The following is a 9,273-nucleotide window of genomic DNA, read 5'->3' as shown; positions in this document are numbered from 1 at the left end:
TGGGGGCACTGCATAAGGGGCACTACCTCTACTGCGGGCACTGCATAAGGGGCACTACCTCTACTGGGGGCACTGCATAAGGGGCACTACTACTGGGGGCACTGCATAAGGGGCACTACCTCCACTGGGGGCACTGCATAAGGGGCAATACCTCTACTGTGGGCACTGCATAAGGGGCACTACCACTACTGGGAGCACTGCATAAGGGGCACTACCTCTACTGTGGGCACTGCATAAGGGGCACTACTACTGGGGTCACTAAACAAGGGACACTACCACTGTGGGCACTGCATATGGGGCACTACCACTACTGGGGGCACTGCTTAAGGGGCACTACCACTACTGGGGGCACTGCATTAGGGGCACTACCACTACTGGGGGCACTGCTTAAGGGGCACTACCTCTACTGGGGGCACTGCATAAGGGGCACTACCACTACTGGGGGCACTGCATAAGGGGCACTACTACTGGGGGCACTAAACAAGGGACACTACCACTGTGGGCACTGCATAAGGGGCACTACCACTACTGGGGGCACTGTTTAAGGGGCACTACTACTGGGGGCACTGCATAAGGGGCACTACCACTACTGGGGGCACTGCATAAGGGGCACTACTAATGGGGGCACTGCATAAGGGACACTACTACTGGGGGCACTGCATAAGGGGCACTACCTCCACTGTGGGCACTGCATAAGGGACACTACCACTACTGGGGGCACTGCTTATGGGGCACTACTACTGGAGGCACTGCATAAGGGGCACTACCACTACTGGGGGCACTGCATAAGGGGCACTATCACTACTGGGGGCACTGCATAAGGGGCACTACCTCCACTGTGGGCACTGCATAAGGGGCACTACCACTACTGGGGGCACTGCTTAAGGGGCACTACCACTACTGGGGGCACTGCTTAAGGGGCACTACCACTACTGGGGGCACTACCACTACTGGGGGCACTGCATAAGGGGCACTACTAATGGGGGCACTGCATAAGGGGCACTACTAATGGGGGCACTGCATAAGGGGCACTAATACTGGGGGCACTGCATAAGGGGCACTACCTCCACTGTGGGCACTGCATAAGGGACACTACCACTACTGGGGGCACTGTTTAAGGGGCACTACTACTGGGGGCACTGCATAAGGGGCACTACCACTACTGGGGGCACTGCATAAGGGGCACTACCACTACTGGGGGCACTGCATAAGGGGCACTACTACTGGGGGCGCAGCATAAGGGGCACTACTACTGGAGGCATTGCATAAGTGGCACTACCACTACTGGGGGCACTACCTCTACTGGGGGCACTGCATAAGGGGCACTACCACTACTGGGGGCACTGCATAAGGGGTACTACTACTGGGGTCACTAAACAAGGGACACTACCACTGTGGGCACTGCATAAGGGGCACTACCACTACTGGGGGCACTGCTTAAGGGGCACTACTACTGGGGGCACTGCATAAGGGGCACTACCACAACTGGGGGCAATGCATAAGGGGCACTACTAATGGGGGCACTGCATAAGGGGCACTACTACTGGGGGCACTGCATAAGGGGCACTACCTCCACTGTGGGCAATGCATAAGGGACACTACCACTACTGGGGGCACTGCTTAAGGGGCACTACTACCGAAGGCACTGCATAAGGGGCACTACCACTACTGGGGGCACTGCAAAAGGGCACTACCACTACTGGGGGCACTGCATAAGGGGCACTACCACTACTGGGGGCACTGCAAAAGGGCACTACCACTACTGGGGGCACTGCATAAGGGCCACTACCACTACTGGGGGCACTGCTTAAGGGGCACTACTACTGGGGTGACTAAACAAGGGACACTACCACTGTGGGCACTGCATAAGGGGCACTACAACTACGGGGAGCACTGCATAAGGGGCACTTCCACTACTGGGGGCACTGCATAAGGGGCACTACCTCTACTGGCGGCAATGCTTAAGGGGCACTACCACTACTGGGGGCACTACTACTGGGGGCGCAGCATAAGGGGCACTACTAATGGAGGCATTGCATAAATGGCACTACCACTACTGGGGGCACTGCTTAAGGGGCACTACCTCTACAGGGGGCACTGCATAAGGGGCACTACTTCTGGGGTCACTAAAGAAGGGACACTACCTCTGTGGGCACTGCATAAGGGGCACTACCACTACTGGGGGCACTGCTTAAGGGGCACTACCACTACTGGGGGCACTGCATAAGGGGCACTACTAATGGGGGCACTGCATAAGGGGCACTACCTCCACTGTGGGCACTGTATAAGGGACACTACCACTACTGGGGGCACTGCTTAAGGGGCACTACTACTGGAGGCACTGCATAAGGGGCACTACCACTACTGGGGGCACTGCATAAGGGGCACTTCCACTACTGGGGGCACTGCATAAGGGGCACTTCCACTACTGGGGGCACTGCATAAGGGGCACTACCTCTTCTGGGGGCACTGAATAAGGGGCACTACTAATGGGGGCACTGCATAAGGGGCACTACCACTGTGGGCACTGCATAAGGGGCACTACCACTACTGGGGGCACTGCATAAGGGGCACTACTACTGGGGGCACTGCATAAGGGGCACTACCTCCACTGTGGGCACTGCATAAGGGGCACTACCTCTACTGGGAGCACTGCATAAGGGGCACTACTACTGGGGTCACTAAACAAGGGACACTACCACTGTGGGCACTGCATAAGGGGCACTACCACTACTGGGGGCACTGTTTAAGGGGCACTACTACTGGGGGCACTGCATAAGGGGCACTACCACTAATGGGGGCACTGCATAAGGGGCACTACTAATGGGGGCACTGCATAAGTGACACTACTACTGGGGGCACTGCATAAGGGGCACTACCTCCACTGTGGGCACTGCATAAGGGACACTACCACTACTGGGGGCACTGCTTTTGGGGCACTACTACTGGAGGCACTGCATAAGGGGCACTACCACTACTGTGGGCACTGCATAAGGGGCACTACCTCCACTGTGGGCACTGCATAAGGGGCACTACCTCCACTGTGGGCACTGCATAAGGGGCACTACCACTACTGGGGGCACTGCTTAAGGGGCACTACCACTACTGGGGGCACTGCATAAGGGGCACTACCACTGATGGGGGCACTGCATAAGGTGCACTACTAATGGGGGCACTGCATAAGGGGCACTAATACTGGGGGCACTGCATAAGGGGCACTACCTCCACTGTGGCCACTGCATAAGGGACACTACCACTACTGGGGGCACTGCTTAAGGGGCACTACTACTGGAGGCACTGCTTAAGGGGCACTAATACTGGAGGCACTGCATAAGGGGCACTACCACTACTGGGGGCACTACCTCTACTGGGGGCACTGCATAAGGGGCACTACCACTACTGGGGGCACTGCATAAGGTGCACTACTAATGGTGGCACTGCATAAGGGGCACTACAACTACTGGGGGCACTGCATAAGGGGCACTACCACTACTGGGGGCACTGCATAAGGGGCACTACCACTACGGGGGCACTACCTCTACTGGGGGCACTGCATAAGGGGCACTACCACTACTGGGGGCACTGCATAAGGTGCACTACTAATGGTGGCACTGCATAAGGGGCACTACCACTACTGGGGGCACTGCATAAGGGGCACTACTACTGGGGGCGCAGCATAAGGGGCACTACTACTGGAGGCATTGCATAAGTGGCACTACCACAACTGGGGGCACTACCTCTACTGGGGGCACTGCATAAGGGGAACTACCACTACTGGGGGCACTGCATAAGGGGCACTACTACTGGGGTCACTAAACAAGGGACACTACCACTGTGGGCACTGCATAAGGGGCTCTACCACTACTGGGGGCACTGCTTAAGGGGCACTACTACTGGGGGCACTGCATAAGGGGCACTACCACTACTGGGGGCACTGCATAAGGGGCACTACTAATGGGGGCACTGCATAAGGGGCACTACTACTGGGGGCACTGCATAAGGGGCACTACCTCCACTGTGGGCACTGCATAAGGGACACTACCACTACTGGGGGCACTGCCTAAGGGGCACTACTACTGGAGGCACTGCATAAGGGGCACTACCACTACTGGGGGCACTGCATAAGGGGCACTACCACTACTGGGGGCACTGCATAAGGGGCACTACCACTACTGGGGGCACTGCTTAAGGGGCACTACTACTGGGGGCACTGCACAAGGGGCACTACCACAACTGGGGGCAATGCATAAGGGGCACTACTAATGGGGGCACTGCATAAGGGGCACTACTACTGGGGGCACTGCATAAGGGGCACTACCTCCACTGTGGGCAATGCATAAGGGACACTACCACTACTGGGGGCACTGCTTAAGGGGCACTACTACCGAAGGCACTGCATAAGGGGCACTACCACTACTGGGGGCACTGCAAAAGGGCACTACCACTACTGGGGGCACTGCATAAGGGGCACTACCACTACTGGGGGCACTGCAAAAGGGCACTACCACTACTGGGGGCACTGCATAAGGGCCACTACCACTACTGGGGGCACTGCTTAAGGGGCACTACTACTGGGGTGACTAAACAAGGGACACTACCACTGTGGGCACTGCATAAGGGGCACTACAACTACGGGGAGCACTGCATAAGGGGCACTTCCACTACTGGGGGCACTGCATAAGGGGCACTACCTCTACTGGCGGCAATGCTTAAGGGGCACTACCACTACTGGGGGCACTACTACTGGGGGCGCAGCATAAGGGGCACTACTAATGGAGGCATTGCATAAGTGGCACTACCACTACTGGGGGCACTGCTTAAGGGGCACTACCTCTACAGGGGGCACTGCATAAGGGGCACTACTTCTGGGGTCACTAAAGAAGGGACACTACCTCTGTGGGCACTGCATAAGGGGCACTACCACTACTGGGGGCACTGCTTAAGGGGCACTACTACTGGGGGCACTGCTTAAGGGGCACTACCACTACTGGGGGCACTGCATAAGGGGCACTACTAATGGGGGCACTGCATAAGGGGCACTACCTCCACTGTGGGCACTGTATAAGGGACACTACCACTACTGGGGGCACTGCTTAAGGGGCACTACTACTGGAGGCACTGCATAAGGGGCACTACCACTACTGGGGGCACTGCATAAGGGGCACTTCCACTACTGGGGGCACTGCATAAGGGGCACTTCCACTACTGGGGGCACTGCATAAGGGGCACTACCTCTTCTGGGGGCACTGAATAAGGGGCACTACTAATAGGGGCACTGCATAAGGGGCACTACCACTGTGGGCACTGCATAAGGGGCACTACCACTACTGGGGGCACTGCATAAGGGGCACTACTACTGGGGGCACTGCATAAGGGGCACTACCTCCACTGTGGGCACTGCATAAGGGGCACTACCTCTACTGGGAGCACTGCATAAGGGGCACTACTACTGGGGTCACTAAACAAGGGACACTACCACTGTGGGCACTGCATAAGGGGCACTACCACTACTGGGGGCACTGTTTAAGGGGCACTACTACTGGTGGCACTGCATAAGGGGCACTACCACTAATGGGGGCACTGCATAAGGGGCACTACTAATGGGGGCACTGCATAAGTGACACTACTACTGGGGGCACTGCATAAGGGGCACTACCTCCACTGTGGGCACTGCATAAGGGACACTACCACTACTGGGGGCACTGCTTTTGGGGCACTACTACTGGAGGCACTGCATAAGGGGCACTACCACTACTGTGGGCACTGCATAAGGGGCACTACCTCCACTGTGGGCACTGCATAAGGGGCACTACCTCCACTGTGGGCACTGCATAAGGGGCACTACCACTACTGGGGGCACTGCTTAAGGGGCACTACCACTACTGGGGGCACTGCATAAGGGGCACTACCACTGATGGGGGCACTGCATAAGGTGCACTACTAATGGGGGCACTGCATAAGGGGCACTAATACTGGGGGCACTGCATAAGGGGCACTACCTCCACTGTGGCCACTGCATAAGGGACACTACCACTACTGGGGGCACTGCTTAAGGGGCACTACTACTGGAGGCACTGCTTAAGGGGCACTAATACTGGAGGCACTGCATAAGGGGCACTACCACTACTGGGGGCACTACCTCTACTGGGGGCACTGCATAAGGGGCACTACCACTACTGGGGGCACTGCATAAGGTGCACTACTAATGGTGGCACTGCATAAGGGGCACTACAACTACTGGGGGCTCTGCATAAGGGGCACTACCACTACTGGGGGCACTGCATAAGGGGCACTACCACTACGGGGGCACTGCATAAGGGGCACTACTACTGGGGGCGCAGCATAAGGGGCACTACTACTGGAGGCATTGCATAAGTGGCACTACCACAACTGGGGGCACTACCTCTACTGGGGGCACTGCATAAGGGGCACTACCACTACTGGGGGCACTGCATAAGGGGCACTACTACTGGGGTCACTAAACAAGGGACACTACCACTGTGGGCACTGCATAAGGGGCTCTACCACTACTGGGGGCACTGCTTAAGGGGCACTACTACTGGGGGCACTGCATAAGGGGCACTACCACTACTGGGGGCACTGCATAAGGGGCACTACTACTGGGGGCACTGCATAAGGGGCACTACCTCCACTGTGGGCACTGCATAAGGGACACTACCACTACTGGGGGCACTGCCTAAGGGGCACTACTACTGGAGGCAGTGCATAAGGGGCACTACCACTACTGGGGGCACTGCATAAGGGGCACTACCACTACTGGGGGCACTGCATAAGGGGCACTACCACTACTGGGGGCACTGCAAAAGGGGCACTACTACTACTTGGGGCACTGCATAAGGGGCACTACCTCTACTGGCGGCAATGCTTAAGGGGCACTACCACTACTGGGGGCACTGCATAAGGGGCACTACTACTGGGGGCGCAGCATAAGGGGCACTACTAATGGAGGCATTGCATAAGTGGCACTGCCACTACTGGGGGCACTGCTTAAGGGGCACTACCTCTACTGGGGGCACTGCATAAGGGGCACTACTACTGGGGTCACTAAAGAAGGGACACTACCACTGTGGGCACTGCATAAGGGGCACTACCACTACTGGGGGCACTGATTAAGGGCACTACTACAGGGGGCACTGCATAAGGGGCACTACCTCCACTGTGGGCACTGCATAAGGGGCACTACCACTACTAGGGGCACTGCTTAAGGGGCACTACTACTGCGGGCACTGCATAAGGGGCTCTACCACTACTGGGGGCACTGCATAAGGGGCACTACTAATGGGGGCACTGCATAAGGGGCACTACCTCCACTGTGGGCACTGCATAAGGGACACTACCACTACTGGGGGCACTGCTTAAGGGGCACTACTACTGGAGGCACTGCATAAGGGGCACTACCACTACTGGGGGCACTGCATAAGGGGCACTTCCACTACTGGGGCACAGCATAAGGGGCACTACCTCTACTGGGGGCACTGCATAAGGGGCACTACTAATGGGGGCACTGCATAAGGGGCACTACCACTGTGGGCACTGCATAAGGGGCACTACTAATGGGGGCACTGCATAAGGGGCACTACCACTGTGGGCACTGCATAAGGGGCACTACCACTACTGGGGGCACTGCTAAAGGGGCACTACTACTACTGGGGGCACTGCATAAGGGGCACTACCACTACTGGGGGCACTGCATAAGGGGCACTACCACTACTGGGGGCACTGCATAAGGGGCACTACCTCTACTGGGGGCACTGCATAAGGGGCACTACCACTACTGGGGGCACTGCATAAGGGGCACTACCACTACTGGGGGCACTGCATAAGGGGCACTACCTCCACTGTGGGCACTGCATAATGGGCACTACCTCTACTGGGAGCACTGCATAAGGGCACTACTACTGGGGTCACTAAACAAGGGACACTACCACTGTGGGCACTGCATAAGGGGCACTACCACTACTGGGGGCACTGCTTAAGGGGCACTACTACTGGGGGCACTGCATAAGGGGCACTACCACTACTGGGGGCACTGCATAAGGGGCACTACTACTGGGGGCACTGCATAAGGGGCACTACTACTGGGGGCACTGCATAAGGGGCACTACCACTACTGGGGGCACTGCTAAAGGGGCACTACTACTACTGGGGGCACTGCATAAAGTGCACTACCACTACTGGGGGCACTGCATAAGGGGCACTACCTCTACTGGGGGCACTGCATTAGGGGCACTACTACTGGGGGCACTGCATAAGGGGCACTACCTCTACTGGGAGCACTGCATAAGGGGCACTACTACTGGGGTCACTAAACAAGGGACACTACCACTGTGGGCACTGCATAAGGGGCACTACCACTACTGGAGGCACTGCTTAAGGGGCACTACTACTGGGGGCACAGCATAAGGGGCACTACCACTACTGGGGGCACTGCATAAGGGGCACTACAAAGGGGCACTGCATAAGGGGCACTACTAATGGGGGCACTGCATAAGGGGCACTACTACTGGGGGCGCAGCATAAGGGGCACTACTAATGGAGGCATTGAATAAGTGGCACTACCACTACTGGGGGCACTGCTTAAGGGGCACTACCTCTACTGGGGGCACTGCATAAGGGGCACTTCTTCTGGGGTCACTAAAGAAGGGACACTACCACTGTGGGCACTGCATAAGGGGCACTACCACTACTGGGGGCACTGATTAAGGGGCACTACTACTGGGGGCACTGCATAAGGGGCACTACCTCCACTGTGGGCACTGCATAAGGGGCACTACCACTACTGGGGGCACTGCTTAAGGGGCACTACTACTGGGGGCACTGCATAAGGGGCACTACCACTACTGGGGGCACTGCATAAGGGGCACTACTAATGGGGGCACTGCATAAGGGGCACTACCTCCACTGTGGGCACTGCATAAGGGGCACTACCTCTTCGGGGGGCACTGCATAAGGGGCACTACTAATGGGGGCACTGCATAAGGGGCACTACCACTGTGGGCACTGCATAAGGGGCACTACCACTACTGGGGGCACTGCATAAGGGGCACTACTACTGGGGGCACTACCTCCACTGTGGGCACTGCATAAGGGGCACTACCTCTACTGGGAGCACTGCATATGGGGCACTACTACTGGGGTCACTAAACAAGGGACACTACCACTGTGGGCACTGCATAAGGGGCACTACCACTACTGGGGGCACTGTTTAAGGGGCACTACTACTGGGGGCACTGCATAAGGGGCACTACCACT

This window comes from Taudactylus pleione, unplaced genomic scaffold (assembly GCF_031769625.1).
Source record: "Taudactylus pleione unplaced genomic scaffold, aTauple2 ptg002751l, whole genome shotgun sequence".
Lineage (NCBI taxonomy): Eukaryota > Metazoa > Chordata > Amphibia > Anura > Myobatrachidae > Taudactylus > Taudactylus pleione.
Note: the sequence above shows the minus strand (reverse complement) of the source record.